Raw genomic sequence first — 27113 nt, forward strand, 5'->3', positions numbered from 1 at the left:
ACATGCATATTCAAAAGTTACAAGCCAGTCAATTATATCATTCATTTCCTCACGCATACTCAGGAGATCTTTAGGAAATTTAGGATGTGAAGAGGACCAAGAATCATCTCCAGATCCTCTGGAAGAACGCTGTGAAGCCTGAATCTTGGCAAGCTCCAGCTGGTGATCCCTATCTTTCTGCTTCTCAACCCTCTCCAGTTCCAATTTGGCCATGGCAAACTCAAGTTCTTGTTCCTTGAACTTGAGGGTGTCTTTCTTCAAATTGAACATTGCCTCAGCATTAGAGTAGGCCTCAATCAGAAGTTCAGAGGATGCACTTTCTCCCTCCTCATCTACAACACCAGTCACTGGAGTGACAGTAATGACATTACTGGTGCTGGGTCTACCCCAGCTCCACTATCAGGACCATTAGTTAAGATAGGCACAACTTTGTTTCTTTCAAAATCCAGAATTTTTACAATTAACTCAGCTTTTAAACCAGAGACTGTCAAGTCTTTATCAACACATAACTTTCTCAATTGCTCCACTTTTAAGGCACTCAAAGTGGTGAAAGTTATTGTTTCCATGATACTTAGTTTAGTAGGTGACTTATATCCACAAGGCAATCAAATATTTTAGTGTCTTGTGTAAGTATAATCCGGACACACCACCAGTAATCTACACTGTGGCACCCAATACTGATCCTGTTCACAAAACACCCAGATGTTATGTGGAGAGGGTCATCCCACTGCTGTACACCAATTTGTTAAGACTAATTTCCTTTACTCTGGCCTGGTGGACAGATGTATAGAAGGCCAACCTATATTGTGACAGGGGCAACTCTGGGAAGCTGTAGCCAAACCAGTTTAAGGAAGCAGTGACAGGCGGTCTATGCTAAGATCTTCAGAGGGGTAAGATTGTAAAGGGTCCACAATGAGGTCACACAATGGGAGTCACAAATTACCCTTAGACAGGATGTATAAAAATACAGTTATTTAATTATCGTCAAATACATTATAAGAAAAATGAACACAAGCATGTAGACTTATCAACCAATACCATCAAACTAAAATACATATATACAATCACAGGTTCAAGTGCATAATACAAATCAGAATACTCCTGCAAGGGAATGAATAGGCAAGTATTACACATGAAAAGGTCCACAGAGAATCAACCCCTAACTAATATTGTCCAACCCTAAATTGCCTGGGGCCTTGTGACCTATTGTTCAGGATACAAAGATACAGCACTCAGGAGGCAGGAGAAAATGTAGGTAGGGTCTCTGGGGTCCAGTGATGGATTCTTAGAGCCAGGATTCAAGATAGACAGTGTCCAAAATTCCCCCCAACAGTTAGAAGTCTTGCCAAGGCAAGTATTGGCAAAGCCAATAGGTTTAAGATAAAGGGCCTCATTACGGGTCGGGCGGTCTGGAATTAACAGTGGCTGTAAACCCACCGCCACTGTTAATTCCGGACCGCCCGATCCCGAGTCCTGCAGGCGGGAGGTGATGTTCCCGCCGGGTATGACCTTGCGGGTTGAACACCTCCCAACTGCAGGTGGACGTGGAAACACCAGCACCATCATGAGATGGTGCCGGTGTTTCCACTTCCCCATTCCCATTGAGTCCTATGGGACTCAATGGGAAAGGGGATTAACACCATTCCGCCTCCGTGACTACTGGGACACCGGGGCTGTAATGCCCTGCTAATTCCGGGAGTCACGGAGGCGGAATGGTAATACAAGTCCGGCGGTAACAAGGCGGTTTTACTTCCGCGGTTACCGCCAGACTCGTAATGAGTCCCAAAGAGTATTATAAGCCCATTGACTTACAATGGGGGTGTAGGGGTATGTTAAAAGCTCAATAACTTACCCCCTCACTCCGAATCTTCCCAAGACATTCCAGAACAAAGGAAGGTTGTCCTGGCTTGCTTTTCCCACTGAATTCTGCAGTCCACGATTTTCATGGGTTGCAGGTTCGAATGATTCTCTGGTTAGGATCTTTTGCTGGTGCAATGACTCTTGGTGAAGAAATGCAGAAACAAACAATGCAGCGCCCTTCTCGGGACTGGAGGCGGGTCAGAAAAGCAGGTTTCAGACCATGCATGCCGCGCACAGCGATGCAGCAGGACTCAGTAACCACGTTTGGACTTTCCGCTATTTCTCGGGTCCCCTTGGTGCTAAAACGCTGAAATTTCGCAGTGGCAGCTGATTGTGTACCAAGTTTAAGGTTTAAGGTGGAAACTCGGAACGGCAATGACGATAACTCGGTAGCCCAAAAACTAAGCTGGTCAGCCACAGGACAATTCCCAGGCACTTCTGAAGGTGGTTTTTGCATTGGGCACCGAGTAGGCTTCGGGAATGGTTGGTCCCTCCAATCCAGGGGTTGTAGCACCTTTGCAGGCTTACTGGAGATCAAGAGACAGACAGGGCTCCACCGGGACTGCAGCAGAAGTTGGTTGCCAGGCCTCCTTCAGACAGGTTACAGGTTTCTTTGCGGGTCTTCTCAACTGGACAGATTTTTGGCTCCTTCAGTTTCTTCCAGGATCTCTGAGAATTGCATGCAGGGGCCCTCTTCTTAACCTAAAAGCTAGGTAGGAGTCGAAACCGTCACTAGCCAATGGCATAACTAGCCCACACACACACCCCACAGTGGTCCAATCAGGTCCACTGGTGGGAACACTCATGCATACTGCTCAGACACACAGAAACCAGGATGTGTAATGGGGTCAGACTGACCCAGCCCACATCCTGCCTGCAAACACACAATGCCCTCCAGTAGCCCGCCAAAATCTCCTGCTTTCCCATGCACTGGAAGTCCTTATAAGGATCTTCCTGACCTCTGAGGCCAGGAAGAAGGCTAAACAACAAGATGCAAAAAGAATGGGCGAAAAACCTTGTGGCAAGGCCATGTTTGGCCAGTAGCCAGAGTAAGTAGCCAAACGCGGTAAACGCGGTTAGGCCAACACAAAATTCCACAAAAAGTGGCAAAAATTCACTGCTGCCACCAGCCCATCTTTTACCCATCTGTTAAGCACCTCAAAATAACCAAACAATCCTTTGAGTGTTAGTCTAGGGCTAAACAAAAATGAACCCCATTGCACTGCATTGTAAGCTGCTGTGTGCAATGATAAAAAGTTACCACAGGTGATACAAAAGTAACCACAAGTAGCAACAGAGTCACAAGACTAAGGGAAACACTGTTTCCCAGTATTGATAGCCTTAAGGACAAATCAGTTTCCCCATAACATGTGAGCAAGGCCAGCTTCACTGTGCTGCAAAAAGTACAGATCAGATTGAAAAATCAAAGCAAAAAGTTTGGGGGTTCCATAAAGATGGAAGGAAAGGTGCAGTAAAGAGAATCTTTCCTAACAACTGAGTAGTAGGGGCACCAGATGGAAGAGGTTTGTGTTTGAAATTCCTGTCACAAGGAAGTTTGGTATGTCTTTGCTTTTAGAAAAGAAATGAGATGTGAGTGCATTATAAAGGGACCGTGAAGGAGTAGGAGCAGAAGATAAAGTGGATGGGTTGGCAAGTTGTCCGCACATTTTGGAGACTGCAGCTGTGATGAACACCACTGGAATGCAAGTAGACAAATACTCACCTCTTGCACTCCCGGCAGGATCATGCTTTATGCATAAAAGCACAGAGGCCGATGACCCGAATGCTGGCCACAGAAGCAACTGCTATGGAATACATAAGCAGACAACACAAAGCAATGTGATACAGCAGCCAAGGATAAATGCATGCACATTTTAGGATGCAAACCAAAACAGCATGGTCAATGCAGACTTCATTGTCTCAGCATACAATTGGTCAAATACTGCATTCAATCAAATGTAGCAGTACCATGCATGCACCCAGCTGCGGTGAACATGAAGCAGCAAACACCATGGGGCAGCATGCATGGCACATGCATTAAAAACCACCCACACCACTAACCGTAATGCGCTGCTACACACATAGCATCGCACAAATGTGCATTAATACCCACATGTCTGTGGCTTTAAACTGGTGCTGCACACCATAATGGTTGATCCATAATCAAGACAGCCCAAATGTGCCATTGAACCATAAACCCACAATATTGCAAGGGATGTGAAGTGCCACTCATTACACATTATTAAAGTGCCATGAGACACACATCAGCACAACCAGCAACACCTGTCACAAGCCATAAACACCCATAAACAGCCAGCCATGCTACCCCCTACCAAACACCCATGAAAGGCCCACACAGTTAGAATGCCCAGAATTTAGAATGTGAAAACAGTGGCCCCACCAATCCATTGAGACTACACCATGCCCAGACCCATCATCAGAAGCACACCCTGTGAAACATGTACCCACTAAGAAGTACTGGTGGCTCACAAGACCAGTCAATCACAAGTGAACACACAGTGCTAGTCCTCCATGTAAATACCACACAAGAGTCTGCTAATGCTCTTCACTTACCTGTAGAGGCTACCCACTTGCCTTACATAAGATGCACACCATCGAGAGACGCTTCCCCTAAATGCAATCAAATGAATAGTAACAGCGGAAACAACATGCACATCCATGACAACACATGATTTGCAACATAAAGTATGCACAGACCACCCACTGCAGGAGCAACACAGGGTGCCAGGGGGTGACATTAAATATATCGTGATCAGCCCAGGAGTGCAATGTACCACAACAGAGAGAGTGACACTGAGAGGGAAGCACAAGGAAATGTCACATCAACGAGTACACTGCATGGATTGGAGATGGACAATGACATGCTTTACAGCACAGTATGTGCGTCCATAGAGGAATTCACCAAGGTAGGTTACACAGTGACATGAGCACCAGTTAAATGACCATACCGGTATGCTATCATTCAAAGCACATATAAGTTAAGTAAGACATGCAGCAAACATGTACACCAATGAAGGATGCTCAACATGCAAGACAGTGCTCATGCTTACCCGCTGAATGTGCCGGCATGGGGTAAATCCCTCATCACCTTCACCTGGAACTGTGTCTCCTAATCAGGTACAGGAGGGAGAGTGCCTGTTTGAGGGCATGGGGAGAATGGACGTCAAAGGGTGCAGGGTGTCTCCCCAGGTTAGCAGTCACCACTAGATCGCAGATTACTGAAACAACATGGGAGAAGACTTTATAACATGAATAGTGAACTACAATTCAAACAGCACACATGTGCCATGGAACACAGACACCATATTTACCTGCACATGAAATCCTGTGCACCACCATGCAAACATGCAAGATGACCTCACAATGCATACCTGAATGTCCACCACTGCAAACCTCATGGCCTTGAGATGTTGACAGCACACCTCAAGGAAAATATAAGAACAAAAAATAAAAAAATAAAGTCATAAATAAAATGCCAAAATCCAAGCATGGGGTGAACAAAAGTATCCAAAAATAACATAAGTGAAAACAAGAGTTGAGCAATGAAAAGGTCCTCTTTTTTGTATGGGGGCTGTGGTATTGGAGAAATCAATGTGAAGACAAAAACAAGATATACCACAAGCTTCCCACCTCTACCACACACCAGTACTGGGTACAGCCTACTCACAGAAAATGGTGTAAAACATTACATTTGATCAAAAAGGTCCTCATATCAAAACAACCATATTTTAATATTTATACATCACACAATGTGTTCACATAAAACCAATAAAACACTGCTAATTGGAGATGTGACATGAAGAGCGACACAATGCCACCATGGGAATTCACCCACAGGGAGAATGACTTCAATAGGGAACCAAAATGTGTCCCACATCATTTGAAGCAGTATCAAATACACAAATACATTCAACGTGGATTAAGACAGCGTCTACACTTAAATGTGTTTCTGGGACAAGGAATGACACTTCCGTGATCTAGCTTTGGTTAGTGTAGTTCCGAGCCCCGTCTTCAGGATGCAGAAAAATAGTGGCAGTGTTCAACTATGGTGCCTTAAACCTGAGTATCACAGTTGAAACCTAAAAGACAAATAAAAACGAATTTAAATTAAAAAAGGCCTATGAAAAAACGCACCATATTGTATGCATTATACAAGTAGAGAATAGGGATACCACTGACCTGGAAAACAGTTTCTTTTTATGTGTGGCGGGTGACTTATTTAGACTTAGACATTTAACCGTCATGTGAATTCCGCATCTTAAGAAAGTCCATGATTCTACAAATAGAATGAGGTAAATATGGCCATCAGGCATATTCTTGCTCATGGAAAGCAATCATATTATTTGTATTGCTAATGAAGGTGTTAATTACCGATTTTCAGTTTGGTGGTTTCTTGCGTTGGATCGCGTTCCTTCAGCAAGAGGATATACACAACATTAACCACAATGCATTATTGGTCCTGTGGGGACACAATAACAAAAGTGCGGGGCAGCCGTTAATCACCTGTGTATTCTTTACTGTTGTCAAAGTATATGTGCCGGGATGGAAGCCACTTACTTGCTATCCGCGTACCAGGATGTCATGCGGAGAATGATACAGCTCGTGTAACTACACAAGGTTTGACCCGGAGACAAAATGTTATCAGCCCACGTAATGAGGACACGTCCCGTTTTGATCCGAGGATCAGTAATTTCTTTACGGAAGCCTGCACGATAGAATAACAGGCATGTGCCTCTTATTTTATATAGTATAAATTGGAATCAATCATTAGAGTGAAAAAGTTGTCATGCTGCAGGGCACTTACCTTTCCACACCTCCTAGCATGTCTAAGTCCAGCATTGTGTATCGAAATAAACAAAGGACTGTGGGTTTGTACGCGGCTCTTTCATAGAGAGCCCGCTGTCCCGTGATTGGGTAGACACACCGGTCAGCTCAGTACAGCAAAGCAGAGCGCCATCTTGTAATAATCGGGAAAACTAACAATTTGCCTCTTATTGTGGCAACAGTGAATCGATAATTCACTAGTGTATGCCAAAACCAGTGGTATAGCCACTTGAACAAACAATGGATGTCAAATACAAGTATGGCATATATAGAAAAAGTACAGAGGGGCTCACCAGGAGTCTATGCATCGCCCCTCAATTGCTCCTCTCAATGTGTCAAAGATGGAGGTTTGCAATAAGGTGTCCTCCCTCTTATATGTGGTGTGCTCATTCAGTTCAAGAGCATCCTACAAGGTACATATATTACCCAACGTTCATGGTAATGTGGAGGAGGGTGGAGGCAGTGGTTGCAATATTATCCTCTATGGTTAACACTCATCCATACTGTGCCAGTTAAATGGCTGATCAATGTGAATTCTCAGGACATCAGTGGGCAAATAGATTCTATTCCACGGCTATGTTAAGCCCGATCTCAGATGTTTTAAGATTATATATGCATTTTTGCTCAAGTTTTTTGAGGGACAAGTCCCTGTCTCCGCCCCGTGGATGCGCTTTAATTGTCTGTATAACAAACCAGAAGATATCTTCACTTGTATGCTTAGCTTCTTTAAAGTGGGCTACAAGAGGTTTGTCTGGTGTTTCATTTTTATTACCGATCGGTGTTCTCCAATTCGCTGTTTTACGGGTCTGATAGTTTTACCCACATATAGGAGCCCACAGGGACATTTTATCCCATAGACTACCCATTTCGTCAGGCAATTCGAGAAGGACTTGTATTTCCAGATACGACCATTCAGATCGATTTGTTTGATATTATTGGTCAGATGACATACCGAACACTGTCCACACTTAAAGTGGCCAAATACAGGGGGTAAATCCCATAGTGGCTGTTGAGTAAGTCTACCTGGTTTGTTTACAGGGTAAGTATGCACCAACTTGTCCCGAAGGTTGGGCATTCTTTTAAATGCAAACCTAGGGGTGTTTTGTCTAAAGTCGTTGGTTTGGACGATCTTCCAGTTTTTCAGTATGATCCTTCTCAAATCATTGCTCAGCGGTGAGAAAGAAGAGATGCATGTAATTTTCTCTTCATATGGTCTTTTTTGTTTGTTGAGGGTAATATCTCGGTTGATATTCCGTGCACGTTTCATAGATCTTTTAATGATTCTTGCCAGATATTGCCTGTTGTGCAGTTTAGTGCACAGTTCACTACTGTTTTTTTTTTTTTTTAAATCATCAATCTCGCTGCAATTGCGGCGTATCCTAAGGAATTGCCTGTAGGGCAGGTTCTCCTGAAGACTTTGGGGATAGGAACTGCTAAAAAGCAACAATGTGTTTTTGTCTGTGGCTTTTTGTATAGGGTGGTGCCTAATATATTGCCCTCTTTTTTGAAAATCATAAGATCTAGGAATGCAATGCTTTTATTATCAAAGGACATTGTGAAGTTTATGGTTGGTGCTTGTCTATTTAACCATGTCAAAAACTCAGATAGGTCTCCCTGGGTACCATTCCATAGCATGAACACGTCATCGATATAACGATACCACGATGTGATCTGTCCGTGGAAGGGATTTGTCTGTGAGAAGATAGTTTTCTCTTCAGAATGGTCCATATATAAATTCGCTAGATCTGGGGCAAAAGTAGCTCCCATTGAGGTGCCATGTTTTTGTTGGTAAAACAAATTGTTACATAGAAAGAAATTCTTTGTTAACGCCAGTCTGATACACTCAGCAATAAAGTTAGAGGGTACTGACTGGTCAGTCCTTTTTTCTAAATATTGGTGCATGACCTCTATACAATGATCTTGCGGAATGTTTGTATACAAGGACTCGACATCAAGTGTCACCAAAATGTCTTGAGCCCCCATCTGGACCTGCGAGATAATGTGAATCATTGCAGTGGTGTCCTGAATATAGGATCGCATGCTAGTGATAAAAGGTCTGAGAAAGGAATCTGCATAGATGGATAATGGTTCTAACAGTGAACTTTTTGCGGACACAATGGGATGTCGGGGTGGGGTGACTGCATTCTTGTACATTTTAGGCAATACATAGAAAGCCGGTTTCGTCGGGTTTGCCTTAGTCAAAAAGCAAATTCATTCTTAAAGATCCATTTTTGATCATAGGCATGTTTCATAAGGCTCACGACCTCTTCCGCTAGTGCCAAAGTCGGATTATTGGGTAGTTTTTTATAAAATTTCACATCACCCAACTGTTTATTAACCTTGATGTCGTATGCAGTGGTGTCCCATAGCACAATCCCACCCCCCTCATCTGCTGGTTTGATTAAAAAGGAGGGGTTATTTTCTAGGTCTCGTAATGCCTTCCGTTCCATCTTGGTTAAATTGTCTTTGTGTTGATTTTTTGTTTTAAAGAGATATCGTAATTCTCTTAGTATTTTATATTCTCCCCGATTATTACAAGATGGCGCTCTGCTTTGCGGTATTGAGCTGACCGGTGTGTCTACCCAATCACGGGACAGCGGACTCTCTATGAAAGAGCCACGTACAAACACACAGTTCTTTGTTTATTTCGATACACAACGCTGGACTTAGAAATGCTAGGAGGTGTGGAAAGGTAAGTGCCCTGCGGCGTGACAACTTTTTCACTCTAATGATTGATTCCAATTTATACTATATAAACGAAGAGGCACATGCCTGTTATTCTATCATGCAGGCTTCCGTAAAGAAATGACTGATCCTCGGATCAAAACGGGACGTGTCCTCATTACGTGGGCTGATGACATTTCGGCTCCTGGTCAAACCTTGTGTAGTTACACAAGCTGTATCATTCTCCGCATGACATCCTGGTACGCGGATAGCAAGTAAGTGGCTTCCATCACGGCACATATACTTTGACAACAGTAAAGATTACACGGGTGATTAACGGCTGCCCCGCACTTTTGTTATTGTGTCCCCACAGGACCAATGATGCATTGTGGTTAATGTTGTGTACATCCTCCTGCTGAAGGAACGCGATCTAACACAAGAAACCACCAAATTGAAAATAGGTAATAAACACCTTCATTAGCAATACAAATAATATGATTGCTTTCCATGGGCAAGAATATTCCTGATGGCCACATTTACCTCATTCTATTTGTAGAATCGTGGACTTTCTTAAGATGCCGAATTCACATGACGGTTAAATGTCTAAGTCTAAATAAGTCTCCCGCCACACCTAAAAAGAAACTGTTTTCCAGGTCAGTGGTATCCCTACTCTCTACTTGTATAAACCATACAGTATGGTGCGTTTTTTCATAGGCCTTTTTTAATTTAAATTCGATGTATTTATCTTTTAGGTTTCAACTGTGATGCTCAGGTTTAAGGCACCATAGTCGAACACTGCCACTACTTTTCTGCTTCCTAAAGACGGGGCTCGGAAACACACTAACCAAAGCTAGATCACGGAAGTGTCATTCCTTGTCCCAGAAACACATTTAAGTGTAGACGCTGTCTTAATCCATGTTGGATGTATTTGTGTATTTGATACTGCTTCAACTGATGTGGACACATTTTGTTTCCCTATTGAAGTTACTATTACTAACATCACATTACTTCAAATTAATAATAACCTTGACAGTTCATTTGAAAACAGCTCTCCCTGTGGGTGAATTCCCATGGTGGCATTGTGTCGCTCTTCAAGTCACATCTGCAATTAGCAGTGTTTTATTGGTTTTATGTGAACACATTGTGTGATGTATAAATTTGAAAATATGGTTGTTTTGATATGAGGCCCTTTTTGTTCAAATTTAATGTTTTGCACCATTTTCTGTGAGTAGGCTGTACCCAGTACTGGTGTGTGGTAGAGGTGGGAAGCTTGTGGTATATCTTGTTTTGTCTCCACAAATAACATAAAATCAAAAATATAAAAATCAAAAATGTCCTTCATGGACTGGGGGGGGGGGGGCACCCAGGAGGGTAAAGGGACAGGGTGCATGTCAACGTCCATTTGGGTGGATGTTTAAAAAAAATATATATATATATAGATATATATGGGCTCACAGACTGCATGGCTATGGTGGACTGGGAGACACGTCTCTACTGGCACCACCATTCTGGTTTGAATCAGAAGGTGGTAGTGGTGCTTGAGGCTGACCATGCAGTGCCCTGCACTGGTCCTCAGTGACCATGCCTGACACTGATGAATGCACCAGCACACTGAGGGAATGAAGGTCATCATGCACAACATCACAGTGTACACAGTTCCTCCAAGACATCCTGCCTCATTGTCAGCATCTCTGTTTGGAACAGTCTCCTGGTGGCTGCCTCTTTCTCAAGGACTGCAGCTCTGTCGGCCAGCAACTCTTGCCTCAGGGCTTCCCTGTGTGCCCGACCCTCTGCAAGCAGGATGCATCCAGAGACCTCAGATCTGCCCGTTGGTTGCTGCTGCTGGCCTCCATGTGCAGCCTGTGGGAGCGGCATGTGGACTGCATAACCTGCAGCTGTTACTCCGCCTGTGTTGCTGGTGGGATCATGGAACTGGCCCCCTATCCATGCCCTCAGCCAAACCCTCTAAGGCTGCACCCTGCTGGTATGTGGAACACACAATCTGATGCTACCAGTCGGTCTGCTCAGGCTGCACATGTCCCCCACATGTGCGGGGCCCACACCTGCCTGACGCAAGGGAGTATGGCCCTTGCTGTGATGCCACTGTCTCTGGCTGCAGGACTGCAACCCTCCCTTGGACATCTGGCCCAGTACCAGCAACCAATACATGGGAGCTTTGCCTTGAATCCATAACCGCCACAGACGGCCCTGATACCACTGACTGGCCCTGTGAATGCACCTGACCCCCTGTAGTCTGTTGGGCCCCAACTGTTCCAACAATTGGTGCTCTTACCTCCACCAGCTTTGAGGACTGCACATCCGGTTTAGCACCAGAGCTACTGGAGTCCCAAGACTCAGTATTGTATGCCGACAGTCCCAGGATGGTCTGTGGATTCTCACCGCCTGCCACGTCACATCCTCCACTGGTGCTCTGGACCAGCACAGGCACTTCTTCCTCCTCTTCCTCCTCCTATGCATCTGGTGCCTCCTTGACTGCACAAGGACAGAAAAAGACATGAGGAGTCATTTGAAGTGCATCTACAGTAAACATGTGTATCACATTGCTGTCATGCAACAAAATGCAGGTCATATCACCATGAGAGAAGCAGCATCCACACACTATGTACAAGAAGCTGTCTGATCATGGCATATGCAGACTGGCAACAACATTACATGCTCAGGCACATGCAGGCAGTGGACACATTGACAACACACATGGTTCTTAGGAAGCACATTATGGCACATAGAACTGCAGACTATTGATGAATACCAGTGAAATCGGCATGGTCATATGGCTCAGTGATATGCTATTAGATGACATGTCAATAGGTAGACACACATATTGACACTCAAATACGCATCCATCAAATGCCACACCAGTGTTGAACTGGCACAGAGACTACACACAATGGGAACATGCCCTAAGTGTTGCAAAAAGGACAAAGTCTTAGTTGAAAAATGACTGTAAGAGTAAAACATAGCCAAGGACTGTGAAGTGATAAGAGTAATTAAATGCAGTTGGAGATAGGAAAAAGGGACAGTGAACCGCAAGAGGCATGGACGCATGGAGTGTGTAGTGAGTGTGGGAGATTAACAGGGAACAGGCCTCACAGCAAATCAACTCCGGAGTCATTGCCATAGTGGCAATGTGGATGTACACAGTCTAGAAATATGCACACTCACTCATGGCACACCGTGAAGCATGTTGGTAGTGTCCTTGGAAGGTCTATGTAGCATAGAAGCACCAACCTACATGTGTGAATATTGAATCTATACCCTGCAGTGCATGAAGTGTAATTTGTGCCTCAGACACAAGCACACGTCTAACCAGGAAGGGTGACGGACATCACTGATGCAACTAACAAGATGGCACATTGTGGTATCAAGTTGCAGATTTTGGCTGGCCATGCTAGTGGGGGATGAGTACTGTCACACAGCCATGTGCAACCGATGTACAACACATGGGTTGTATCCACTCTTGAGTACACTGTGCAGGAGTCAGTAGACTAAGACCTGCTTCACCCAGGGCAGTCATTCAAATGCTGGCAGAAGCGCGACTCAATCATATATCTTTGTCATATTCCACTACACGTACTCAGGATGCAGAATCTTGGTCACTCACCGGACCTGCCCTCATAATTTGGCAGGCCTCCCATGCCTTGCACCTGCTCCGGTAAAATGAATTGGCTCATAGGCTCTTCATGCGGGGTGAGCACCTTCTCCTCTGGTGACCCCCCTCCAGTTGCCATAGCAGAGGTGAGGTTGGCACCCATCTTAGGCTTGGTGTGACGGGTGAGGTAATTCCAGCGCTTCATGACCTGAGAAGCAGTGCATTTCTCATACCCTAAGGCATTTATCTCATCTGTGACATTCTGTCAATTAACCATATGCTGAGCCGGTGTATGTGTGCTCCCTGGTTGCAGGCACATGTCATGGTGATGCTCTGTCACGTAGTCCATGAGGATTTGGACTTCTTCATCATAGAAGTTCTTCTTCCTCAATGTGCCAGTGTCCTGTGCTGTGCCATGGGATTGAGCCTGTTCCTGCTATGCAGGTTTTGCATTCTTGGCATGTGGTGTTGGCAATGATCCTGTGTGTCTGGGACCACTCTGGGCCACACATGCCCTACAGCTAGTGGCCTGGTGCATGCCATCACCCACTGGAGCTGGGCCAGCTGCTTTAGCTGCACAGCCCTGGGCCCTTGGGCCGGGGACAGCAGCTTCCACTGCACATCCCTGGGCCCTTGGTTCTGGGAGAGAAGGTTCAAACTGCACGTCCCTGGGCCCTTGGGCCTGGGACAACAGCTTCTATTGCACGTCTCTGTGCCCTTGGGCCTGAGACAGCAGCTTCCACTGCATGTCCCTGGACCCTTGGTCCTGGGACAGCAGCTTCTACTGCACATCCGTGGGCCCTAGGGACTGGGAAAGCAGCTTCCGCTGCATGTCCCTCGGCCTTTGGGTCTGGGACCGCTGCTTCTGCTGCACGTCCCTGAACCCGACCCCGGCCACCTTTGCCACCTTTCCCTCTTGGGGCCTTTCCACTCATGTTCCAGGTGGAAGTGAACAATGGAAGGCACACCAAGCAATTGTCCTGGGCAACTAGAGTGATGTAAAGGAAAACATACTTCTGTGGTCCAGCAAGGTTCAAATGTACACCAGGTGACAAATATGCAGGATGTGTATTGCACAGGTACCCCAAAAAAAGGGAAATAGCATATGCAAGACCCCCTGGATAGCTTTTGAAAAAAAGAAAAGCAGTATGCGATAGGTAGTGGCACCCAGCAACACAGAAAATGCATATGCAAACCTCAGAAAGCTACAGTTAAGGTAATGACAGAGGTACGCCATACACAGGGCACCCAGAGTAGGAAAATTGCATATGCCACTCACCGTTAGCTTCTGAAAAAACGAAAGTAGACACGCGTATGCGCTGAGGCAAATCCCTCACCAAAATAAGAAGTTTGCACGGTCCCAGAAGTGAACGAATTGCACGGCACCCCAAAAATCACAGTATTCCTCTAGTCCATCTATTCCCCTTAGCACACACGAACGGAGTTGCTTCTACATGTACTTATGTATTCCCAAATTTGACGTTCTCAATGCCAGCTTGCAGCGCGTGTCACATAAGTTACATGCTGAGGGCCTTTCCTCTGATTTCACGTGGCCACACAAATTCCTTACGTGCAAATTCCTGCCACTCTGTTCCCGGCTGCCCATGCATTAATACATGGAAGACCCACACTCCTGCCTCGGAGCCGTTTACCCTGCTTCCTACTGGCCTGATCTGCCTCCTACCTAGCCATCTGCTGCTGCCTGCCCAGTGTGTGTGCCTACTGCCCACCTGCCCTGCGTTTTGAGTGCCTGCTGGCCATCCATTGCCATTTCTCCTGTCCTTGGCCCTGTGACCACCTCAGCTGCTTCACCAGACTCCCACCATGCCCTAACACCACCACCACTCCACAGCCCATCTCCAGGACCACCTTGCCCACCCACCACCTGCCTTGGGGTTGCCATGTCTGCATCGTCATCCTCAGACCAATGTGGCAACCCCTTGCCAGCGAGGTAGAGGGCTGTCAACTTAACTGCCAGGGAAGTTGACATCCTGGTGGAGAAGGTCCTCGAGAATTTTGATGCCCTCTTTAACCCACTGATACCACGCGGCAAGGAAGGACATTGGTGGATCTAGGACGGGATAACAGATGCCATCAACGCAGAGGGGTGGCATCCCGGACCTACATGGCCATGCATAAGTGCTGGGAGGACCTGAAATCCTGGACCCACAGCAAGGCCCTGCGCTTCATCCAGGCTGGTGCATGCGCTGAGGTGCACTGTGCAAGCAGGTGCAGGCTGTCAATTACCAACATGCAGGTCCTGGAGAAGTTTTACCCGGTACTGCATACCCAGGTCTGCGAGTTGCATCAACATCTGGAGTCGATCGATGAGTATCCATGTGTTGTTATGCTCAACGCTGCATGTGCATGTTGCTGCATGTTGGCAGCGAGCCCCTTAGACTTGCAGCAAGCATACCGCTGAGACGGATGTCTGTGTTCATGCCTCAGACATTGCAATCCATGTGTGCATTGGACGATATGTAATTTGAATGAGATATCACTTGCATTGTGTGTTGTACTGCTGCCTTTCAGACCGTGCACATGTTTTGTTAAGTGTGTCTGAGTCATGCCGGCGTAACAAGTGTGACAGTTGAGGTAGCGTTGCCCGCGTCATGTGCATGCATGATTTTCATGTGTATGTGGATAAGATGGGAATGTGTGACTAGCCATCACTCACGCTGGATGCAACATATGCATTTCAATGTCTGATTTAGTAATCTAGCAGGATTACAGTTAACAGGATTCTGATGTGATTGATCATCACACTGCTTGTGGACTCTCTGTTGATGTGTGTGCTTGAAATGTGTATGTGCACATGATGCATGTGTGTGTGGCATATGCAATTGAGTGGTCATGAGAGTGGCACGTAGCCTGATGTGAATGTCTGGAGTGATGGGCGTGCATGTATGTGCATGAATGTGTATTGCATGTCCATGTGTGTGGGCGTAGAGGATGATGGTTGTTCCCTTGACTAGTCAAGTTCATGTGAATGTTGGTATTGCCACACACACATTGGTGCAGTACACTGATGTTTCTGTTCTGTGTCTCCTTTGTCACATTTGCATCTGATGAAGAGGGCGGAAACAGTGCTGTGGAGCATGACAGCAGGGATGCCTCCACCAGGCAAAGGTGCAAGGCCCAGCCAATACCATTGGGCAATGCTGCTGGGGGTAAGTCCAAGAAGGCAGAGGTGGTAGTGGACTCCTCAGCAGAGAGGGGGACAGGTCAATCCACACAGGGGCCATCCATTGCAGAAGACACCCCAGAGTCATCCAGGTTGGCGGGCGGAGGGGAGGTGGCTGTTGAAGAACAGCCCATGGGGTCAGGTGGGGGTGTTGAGGTGGGCACACCTGCTGCCATCCTGTCCCTGGGGCATGAGGCTGTTCAGGCCCCCCTGGAGGTGCCTGTGCAAATTCTTGTCCCTGGGCCAGCGGATGCAGCTGTACGTGCCTGCCGGGATTCTTCCACCCAGACCAAGCCCCTGGTGTCAGCTGTGTCGACACAGACTGACACCCCCTTTCCATCTGCTGTTTCCATGATGGACTATGTGCTACCCCTGCAGGCCAGGTGGTGGGCGTACAGCCGTCATCTGTGATGATGTGCAGGCTAAACATAGACTGATTGCACATCATCACAGTGAGGTATGCTGCCTCGTCAGCTGGCTTGAAACATATCTGTTCTGGTTTGTGCTGCATGGGCTGTTCACTAATGTGCCCCCCTCCTCATCTTCCTCCTCTGTGCGCCCGTCATCCTCCAGGGTGCCTTCCAGACAAGATACCACCAGGGGCCCCTATGCACCAGTCCCACCCACGTTGCCCAGTCTGGTGGAGCCAAAATCCCTGCCTGAGTTGGTAGTCGAAAGTCAATCAGCTGAGGTGGTCACCATGCCTACCCAGGCACTGACAGGGTGACCGGCAATGGAGGGACAGCAGGCACCCAGAAGCAGGGTATGGGCTGTACAACCTGGGTATCATCATCAGCCCAGATAGCGTATACACAAAGCAGGCAACGGACACTGTGGCAGCAGCAGGCATTAAGGGGGAGGCTACATTTCTCAGGGCCAAACATCGAAAGGGGGCAGGTACACAATGTGAGGCGGGAGTAACACCTGGACATCAGGCAAAGAATGTCTTCCGTGTTCCGGCGATATGGGCAGCGAATTGGAGCAGAGAGGCAGCGGGCATGAGAAGCAAGGATTATGTTGGCCAGGGCTGGGATTGCTCTGCGTAGGGCGAGGAGGCAGGTTGCCATTCTGGAGGATACTTGCAGGGAAGCCAATGATGATAGTGACACATATGCTAGAGGGCCTGCAAGCCCTCCAGGCAACACGGAGGCCTGCCTGGAGGATGAGTATGTGGCGCTGGACTCCGCCCTGCTGGAGAGCCTGAGCGAGATTGGGGATGCAGAGATGGACTAGCCCGCTGCCTGTGTAAACAGTTATTTAGGTGTAGGTTTCCTTTCTTTATTTATTATTTTCCCCAGAGTTTCCTGACATTCCTTCCTCTTTTTCTTTTACTGTATATAGTTATTTAAGCATAAGGATTTTATTATTTTATACATTTTACCTGGACAACATTAAGCTTCATTTTAACATGTTTGCTGTACATATGTATTCAATATGTAGCCTGTTTGCTAGCTCTATTTTGAGCCAGTGCATCTCTCCTTTGCAAGTCATGTGTCTTATTGCGTGCAAGCTTGTGTATTGTTGTTGCTGGGATGGTTGCGGATGGCAGGATTCACATGTGCCTGACATGCGGTGATGTGTCAATCAGATGAATGGGTGTGCACTATTTGGATTTGCATTGACCTCTGCTGCATCACTCTGTGTTTGGCATCACTGTGGTTGGGGTGGAAGGAGGTCGGCTCATAGCACTGTTACTGTCACCATCATAACACTTTACTTTGCTATTGCTGTGTAAAAAACATGTCATGCATACACCTTTACCAGCATGTGCTATCACAGAATGCCTTCTCTCATGTGTTGGTTGACCTCTTCCACTGGAATGCAGTAGTGACACATATTTGATATTCCATAGTGGCTACACCATTCACCAGTCTTTGTGAGTCATGCTCTCTTTGATTTCCCTACCATCATCTATGCATGGACCGGTCATGTGATAGTTCCCTGATAGGTATTTTACCAACCAGCTCACTCATGCTCAGGCTGTACCATGCCTTGCCATTGTTTGTGAATCATGCAGCAAGTTTGTGTATGTTTGCTTCTGTCGTGGGAACCCATTCTGCCACTGTCCTGTGATGCCATGGCAATGTGGCATGGGCAGCATGCACATATTTTTGCAATCACATGTCACATGTGTATGTTGGGGGATGATTAAGGCCTGGGAGGGTGTGTGAGCAGATGCTCCACTCACGGATGGACCTCCGGTGATTGCAGTTATTTGGATTTGCAGGATACATGGTCATGTTGAAATTCAAGGTGATGTCACACCACGGAAGTTCAAGTGAGCAACAGACATTCATTGCAGTGGTGATGTGTCAGACTACTGCCTGTGGGGGGTGTCCCATCTGGATGGGGCTGCCTTTGGGGGTGTCCCTGGTGGAGAGGTCTGCATGTGGGGGGTTTCACTGGTGAGGGGGTATGGGGGTGCAGTCCCATCTAGAGGGGGCTATCTGTGGGGGGTGTCCCTTCTGGAGGGGGCTATCTGTGGGGGGTGTCCCTTCTGGAGGGGTCTGCCTATGGGGTGAGTCTTGGCTGGAGGGGCTGCCTGTCAGGGGTGCTCCCTGTGGAGGGTGCTGCCTGTGGGGGTGTCCCTTGTGGGGGGGGTGCAAGTGGTGGGTTACCTGTCTGGAGGGGGCTGCCTGTGTGGGGTGTCCCATATGAAGGAGGCTGCATGTTGGGGGTATCCAGTCTGGAGGGGGCTGTCTGCGGGTGTGTCACTTGTGGAGGAGGCTGCCTGTGGGGGTCTCCTGTCTGGAGGGGGTTGCCTGTGGGGGTTCTCACAGGTGAGGGGGACTGGGGGTGGTGTCCTGTCTGAAGGGGGCTGCCTGTGGGTGGTGCCCCATCTGGAGGAGGCTGCATGTTGGGGGTATCCAGTCTGGAGTGGGCTGCCTGTGGGTGGTGCCCCATCTGGAGGGGGCTGCCTGTGGGGTGTCCATTCTGGAGGGGGCTGCCTGTGGGGGGTGTCACAGGTGAGGGGAGCTTCCTGTGGGGGGTGTCCCTTGAGGAGGGGGCTGCCTGTGGGTGGTGTCCCTTTTTGGATGGGGCTGCCTGTGGGGGGTGTCACAGGTGAGGGGGTCTGCACAGTGGTGTCCAGTCTGGAGGGGGCTTCCTGTGCATGGTGTCATTTGGGGAGGGGGCTTCCTCTGGTTGGTGTCCCATCTGGAGGGGGCTGCCTGTGGGGGGGGGGGTGTCTCTTGTGGAGAGGGCTGCCTGTGGGGGGTGTCACAGGTGAAGGGGGCTGGGGGTGGTGTCCTGTCTGAAGGGGGCTGCCTGTGGGGGGGTGTCCCATCTGGAGGGTGCTGCCTGTGCATGGGGATTGTTAGGCAGAATCACCTGCAGTACCCTTTGGGAATACTACAGGTAATTAGGACTACAAGTGTAAGCACAATTTCACCTTTGGTAAAAGTCTGTACTACACAGTAAAGTGGTAGCGATGGCTGAGCAGCCAGCCTTATCTCAACAGTTTAAGTGAGCAGTAGAACAAGTTACACAAAGGACCAACCAATACAGTGATTCAAGTAAACACTTACTCAAGGTTTCTTGGTAATAAAATATACATTTATTTACTCAGTCAGTTATAAAACATTACAATAGCATAAGCAACTCTATATCACACACTAATACACCACAAATTCCAACCGGTAAGTAATTGAACAAGTTTAGCTCAAAAATGTGAGCAAAATGGCACTTCAGATACTTAATACGGGAGGGAAAAGACAATGGCCCTCATTACGACCGTGGCGGAAAGTGACTGACCGGACCGCCACAGCGTAAATAGCGTTTCCGCCATTGCACGATGGAGCAAAGTGCGGCCCATTCCGACCCATCGGGCACGAGCACCACGCCATGGCGGAAGTGCAAAGTCCGCGATGGCGGAAATGACCCCAAAACGGCCCACACCACCGCCGTACGGCGCCCTAGGTGCAATACCGCCACCCATCATAGCGGACACCGCAGTGAGCGCCAACCGGAAAGTACGGCGACCGTAAATATACGGAAACGGAAGTAAAAACATGGGCCCGGAACGGGAAACAACACCCCGTACACCTATAAAACCACAAAATACACACAACCACTAAAAACACCACCCTGAGACACATCCCAACCCGTCATCCACCCTAGTGAAACCAAGAAAAATGGGAAAAGTAGCGAAGAAAGCGTGCGACCGCAAGCGGCAGGTCCACTTCTCCCGTGAGGAACTCACCGTACTCACAGAGACCCTCCAGGAGAATGCCGCCGCCGTCTTCTCCACGCAAATGACCAGGACGGCACTTGCGAACAAGAAGGCCATATGGGCCCTGGTGGCACAGCGGGTAAGTGCGGTGGGGACCGCACCCCGCACCCCACAGCAATGCCGTAAGCGATGGGACGACCTGCGGATACGCGTCCGCAGCATACTCTCTGCCAAACGCAACATTGCCACAGCCACCGGGGGAGGGTCGGAATCACCCATCAAGTTGACCCCCTGGGAAGAAATCTGTGCCTCCACCATTGGAATGGAGAGCGTAGAGGGAGTCGGAGGGATGGAGAAAGGAGTGCAGACATCCGGAGAATCAGGTAGGTGGCCCAAATAAAACCATGCCAAATCCACAATGTCCAATCATGTGACTCACATGTGTCCACATAGCGCAACAGCAACACATGTCCAGGAGAACGTCCACACACATTGGCCTGATAGCGCACTTTAAAACACACAATAAATACATAAATAAGTAAAAACCCCAAAAACACCCACTACACGTGCAGCAGGCACACCCTAACTGCAGGCTGCCAAACAACTGCACCCTCACTCCACACACAAATGAAAGCACCTCCAAGGCCCCGACCCAAATCACCCTCAGGTACCACCCCAATGCATGTGATACATTGCCATTCCAATTCCCACAGACCCATTAATAACGCTCGCCCTCTTTTACTCCACCACAGGGTCCGATCCAAACGACGAGCTCCAGGACACCCCTACCAGCACACCTGCAAAGAGGGCCAAGACCGACGGCCAAAGACCCTCCACCTCAGCTGCACGCATCAAGACATGGCAGCAGCACATATCAAGTGGCAGCACACAGGAGGGAACATCAACAGGCACCCCAGCAGCCAGCATGCCCACAACAGCACCACCACAGGTCCCCCCAATAGATGCCACAGAAGGTACTGCCTCTGGTGGCAGCAGCACCATAGGTGACACCCCATTAATGGCAGCATGCTCCGACACAGAAGACGGGGATGTCGAAGTCAGATCCATCCATGACCTGTCCCAATCCCCCTGTCTGTTCCATCCCGTACACCATGAGGATACCACGCAGGGGCACCCACAAGACGACGACTGGCCATCCCCCACAAGCCCTGTGGCAGGGCAACATGAGGCGAACAGCCCCTCTGTGACACCACCGCAAATGGCCATGGCCCAGCAGAGGCAACAGTCCCTCGACCAGTTAATCGTGCAACAGCAGCAACTGGCCACGCTCCTCAAGGACCATGCCGATGGATGTGGGGGCACCAAGGCAGACATAGAAACATCAACTGAGACACTTAGGGCACAAATGGAGAGTAGCACCGAGAGCCTGAGAGTCCAAATGGAGAGTAGCACCGAGAGCCTGAGAGTCCAAATGGAGAGTAGCACCGAGAGCCTGAGAGTCCAAATGGAGAGAAGCACCGAGAGCCTGAGGGGGGAACTGCATGCGACGTCCAAAGACGTATGTGCCGAACTTGCCGCAGTGCGCCGTGTGCTCACTGAGCTCTCACAAACCCTTAGGGACATGCATGGACGTGAGCAGGCAGAGACATCATCCGTTGCAAGTTCCGTCCAGGGCAGCCCCCAACGTAGATCTGGGAGGAACCTGCGCTCCACAGGCAGGGGTGCCCCTGATACCCGCAGAGGGGGCTTGCAATAGCGACTGTCCACTGACAATGAGCATCTTTGGACACTGGTGTTCGGGGGGGAGGTGGGAGGGTGGAGGGGGTGTGTTGGGCTCACTTGGGTGGCGGGTCGATAGGGTGTTCCACATGATATCACATATGCCATAAACAATGCACGATCAAACAATGAGATGTGTGGACAATGATCTTTGTGTACTAGGCCATCATAGGCGTACAGTCCATATTGTGCATGTACCAGACACACACAGTGCCACGAGTCCCGTGTCCATGTATCAGCCACCAGGCGTGAGTGCTAGAAGCATGCATCTATGAGATGCTGACGAATTTCACGGCCCTCCTGTGCCTCGCAGACTCCTTGAGGTGCTGCCACATCCCCACCCTCATTATGACCATCTTCAGGTGCTTGCAGTTCTGCGTCAGGGGGCATGGGCACATTTCTACGTACGCACATGTTGTGGAGCATGACACATGCCATCACCATCTTTGCAACCTTCTCATGGCGGTACAGGAGTGCCCCGCCAGACCTGCTGAGGCACCGGAAACGAGTCTTCAGTAGGCCGAATGCCTGTTCAATGACTACACGGGTACGTGAGTGGGCATGGTTGTAGTCCTCCTCATGCTGGTCCCGTGGGTTCCGGACTGGTGTGAGGAGCCATCTCTTCAGTGGATATCCGGCATCACCTGTATGTGGACGATAAACGAATTATGTGGAATGCCATTGCTACGTACGCACCCCCCCCCTTCCTGCCAGGTCATTGCCGCATCACATACCCCACATCATCATGCATGAAATGAGACTCACCGAGTAGCCAGGATCTGTTCCCTGCGTGTCGCTCCATGTAGCGTGGTATTGTAGAGTTCCTCAAGACCATAGAATCATGGGTTGATCCAGGGAATCGGGCACAACAATGTGTAATGATCCTGTTGGAGTCACACACCATTTGTACATTCAGTGAATGAAATTGTTTTCGGTTGCGGTACTGGGCCTCCATGGCATGTGGGACGACCAATTCCACATGGGTGCAGTCGATGGCACCAATGCAACCCGGTATGCCGCCAAGTGCATGGAATCCCACTTTTGTGTTGGTTATTTCCTGCTCCGAGCGTGGTAGAGAGATCTAGTCGTCTGCGTGCTGCAGGAGGGCATCGAGCACTTGCAATAGTGTCCGTGAGAACAGTGGCTGAGAAATGCCATGCAACTGTCTGACTGTGTGCTGGTAGGTGCCTGTGGCCAGGAAGTGGAGTACAGACACCACCTTCAGTAGGGGTGGGATGGCGGTTGGGCTATCTATCATGCTGACAAGGTCAGCCTGTGTCATGTCCACAATGGCGGCTATGGTGTCCCGGTCCAAACGGTAGAGGGTGTGGATCTGCTCATCAGTGAGGTTGAACGGATGTGCTCGGAGGCGTGGGATTGCGGGCTGCCTGCGTGGTGGTAGTGGCTGTGCTGGCAGCCCTTGCTGGCCCTGCCTTGCCCTCCTCCTCCTCCTGCGTCTCCTCCGTGCGGCCGGTTGTAGTTGGTGTTCGTCTTCTTCTTGGAGTTGGAGTACTTGCAGTGCTATCAGGTCCCCCAGGGCCAACATCGCGAGTCCTGCCGGTAGCATTTCGGAGTGGTTGTGGGAGGAGACTGGGCGTGCAATTTATGTGTTTTCAGGCTGTATGGCCTCCACCTGTGGTGATTCATTCCACCTGTGCAAGCTGCTCTCCCCTTTGGGCGAGCACGTCCCGCACACAACGCTGCAATTCGAGGAATGGCATCTTGCTATTACAATCATGTATTAGTACCCGATGGCCGTGTAACATTGGTTGATATGTTCATTCGGCTATGGTCCCATTGTTTCACATGCATTCTTTGCAGTCGCGAACAGACTTGTGAAGGGTCAGTGGAACGTAGTACTCGAGTAACGGTGGACCCTCATGCATCACTGTACCGAGGTTCACCGATGGGCGGGGCCTCCCATTTGTGAGTGAAGGCAGTTGCCATTTTCACACACAGCCGCACTAGATGGATTAATTTGTGATTTCAAGCGGCCACAGATGCCTTTTCGAAGTGATGTTGCAAATGAGGAATTCGAAGGGCGGCGCTTTCGGTCTTCAGCTAGCGGCGAGGAGATGCCCACAGGTCTGACTGCAAATATAACGTTCTATTGTTCAGTGTCCTTGGGACAGGGGCCATGGCGAGGATGCAATGATTGATATGAATAGTTTGGGATGCGCAATAGCGAAGTGGATGATGAGGCCGGACGTTCCCAAATACATGTTACTTCACAACACTGGAATTACGGGCTGGGGCACAGTGGATTTTGCAGGCTGCATAACGCACAGACTCAATGGAATTCTCACATGTTATGTGAGTATGGAAACAGGCGTTATCATTACGGGATGAGGGAATGATGAATGGATGCATGGGCAGATGATTTGATACGGTGTTTGCCATGTACAGGGCTTCTTGGAATCTGTCCGCCTCCCCTGCGCTATGTGATGCAGGGCTGCCATAGTGGGACCATCGTCTATCTGGCCTTGTTGAGCCCTCCCTGTCTCGACGCGCCTTCAGACACTTGTGTCCATGCACGTTACCAATCCCATCTGATGGATTCTGTTTTCACAGACGCATGCACAGGTACACTCGTTTGTGATGGTGTTTTCACCTCGATATGGATAGTTATGAGTCGCAAGTGGTTTTGGGGTGGTGATGATCCTTTGGAGTGGGCTAGCATGCATATGGCTGTGGATCTAGTGTGATCATTGAAGTGAGTTGTTCGAATGTAGTTCTGATGGCCATTCTTTTCTTTTTCTTTTCTTTTGGTTGACAGGTATCTCCTCCCCTTTTGCCACTGCCATCTGTATGCCACTCCTGCAGATGGGTTTTACTCCCGACACCTGCTGCTTCGTGTTAATCAGTGGAGCAGCATTACGATCTTATGGGACGATCGCCAATGGGCCACATGCCCTTACGCAGTACTAGTGGCTCGGAGCAACATTTCGGCCTTTCAGCTGGACTAGTGCCTCCCTATTGGGACGGCCCTGCGGTTCTAGGCGCTTCCATGTTGCCTTTTCGTACGAGAATGTAGCCCCTGTGTACCATGAAGGAACAGGGCGTCACACAAGAAGTAGCTGGTCATTTATTGCGGATGCAGCCCACAATGGTGAAATGTGTTTTGGAGTTCATGGCCTAATGGCTGTATGGGCTTGGTGAATTTGTTGTGCATTAAATTTCTATTCTGATATGGGCCGTGTAGCGTTCTTCTTTGCAAGTGATGTGGCATATTCCTATTTGGGGAGCGATGTATTGTGAGGAGATCTGCATTGGGTTCCAGCTTCGGAGTATAGTTGCGTGGTACTGTGCTGGGCGCGTTTGCCTACGAAGCCCAGTGAGGTCAGGGGTGAGGGCTGCCAATATGACTGTTTGGATGATGTCATGCTCAGGGGCGGGGGATTAGGTTTTGTGTAACAGATGCCGGTCAGCCAGGTGGATTGGTGGAATGATGTGATTATCGGAATATTGCTGGTCACAGGTGCCTGTGTTTGCGTGCGTTTCTTGGTGGGAGACTGAGGTCATGTCCATTGGTATAGCTTCTGTATTCGTGCCATCTGTGCCCTGCAGCTCCCATTGGCCCCTCTTGTGATTCTTTTGTTCGTTGGCATGCATGGGTGACTTGTACATTTCACTGGTTGCATTGTGACTTCGTTGCACCTACGGGGAGTTGTACTATGTGGCCAGGGAGCGGTGTACAGGCACTCAGTGGGGCCGTTTACGGTTGATTCGCGATGCCGTACTTCTCACCATGGCGGAATGGTACTTTCCGCCGTGCTTGATGGCGTTACGTACATGTCCGCTAGGGTCGGAATTCGCGTACCCTTGCGCCATGGTGCTAATTACGGTTTGGCATGGCGCGCACGCGTACTTGGTGCAGTTAGCGTTGGCGTTCACTACGGTGTCGCTAATGGCATCGTACTTTACGGTGACGGGTCATAGTCGCACCGAGCGCTATTCGATGGCGGTATTGCATTTCCGCCATCGTTTTTCAATTTCCGCCAGGGTCGTAATGAGGGCCAATGTTATAAGAATAGATAGCCCAAATACATTCATAGGCAGGGCAAAGGGTTTCAGTTAAATACAACCAGTAATTCTTCTCAATAGGCCTGGGCCAAAGTCAATGGTTCAGAGTCTTTTGTATAGGATAGCACAGTTCTGGTATATAATGGTTAAGTCTTTGCCACAGATTTTTAAAGGATTTGGCTAGGCGAAAAGTTTGACGAATGATTAGGAAAGGACAAGCCTTCGTAGTTGAGGAAAGTTTAACACACTTTCTCGATGGCTGAAAAGATTTCCAGACCGCGTTTGCACAGTACCTTGTCAATGAAGAAAGCTGTAGCTGAGGCAGTTGTTCCTGGCAGTTCGAGCAGATCTCGCTGTTCCTGAGCTTCAGTCGTGGGGACAAGAAGGAGGACGTCGGGAGGTTCCTGCACTGCCCAGGGAAGAGGCCAAAAGCTGTAGCAAGATGTCGGTTTAAGGTGTGAGTGCCTTAAAGTCCCCCTGGTTTCCTTCCCTCTGGCTATCCGGTTTTCAATAGCACTCTGATGAAAATTCGACCAGCATAGGATGGTGTCCAGGTGGCTTGCAAGTTGGTTGTTCCCACCAAACTCAAAGGAAGAAGTTAACCTTGAAGCGCTTCTCTGTCGTTGGAGTTTCAGGTGATTCTGAGCTGCAGCAGCTCTTCACCGGTCATCCAGGAGTCGCAGCAGTCCTCTTCCTTCCTTTCCTTTTTGGTTCTTTCGTTCCAATGGTTGACTCTGCTTTCCAAGTCCCAGAGACCTGCTTTTACACAGTTTCCCCCCATTCATTCCAGCCTGACTATTACTCACACAGCAGGGTGGCTGTCCTTGCTGGACAGCCAGCCGGTCAATAACACCAGAGTGCATTCAGGTCTCCTAGGAGACTAAGCACAGGGAGTTACGGGCACCTCCCTCACATCCTGTCCACCCCACTCAGGCGCCAGAGGAGCGCTTTAGCACTGAAGCCCACCAAAGGCCAACAAACAAAGGGACCAAACCTGGTTTGGCGCGCAGAGACAA

The sequence above is a fragment of the Ambystoma mexicanum genome, chromosome 7q (assembly GCF_040938575.1).
Source record: "Ambystoma mexicanum isolate Mex_15411 chromosome 7q, UKY_AmexF1_1, whole genome shotgun sequence".
NCBI classification, from domain to species: domain Eukaryota; kingdom Metazoa; phylum Chordata; class Amphibia; order Caudata; family Ambystomatidae; genus Ambystoma; species Ambystoma mexicanum.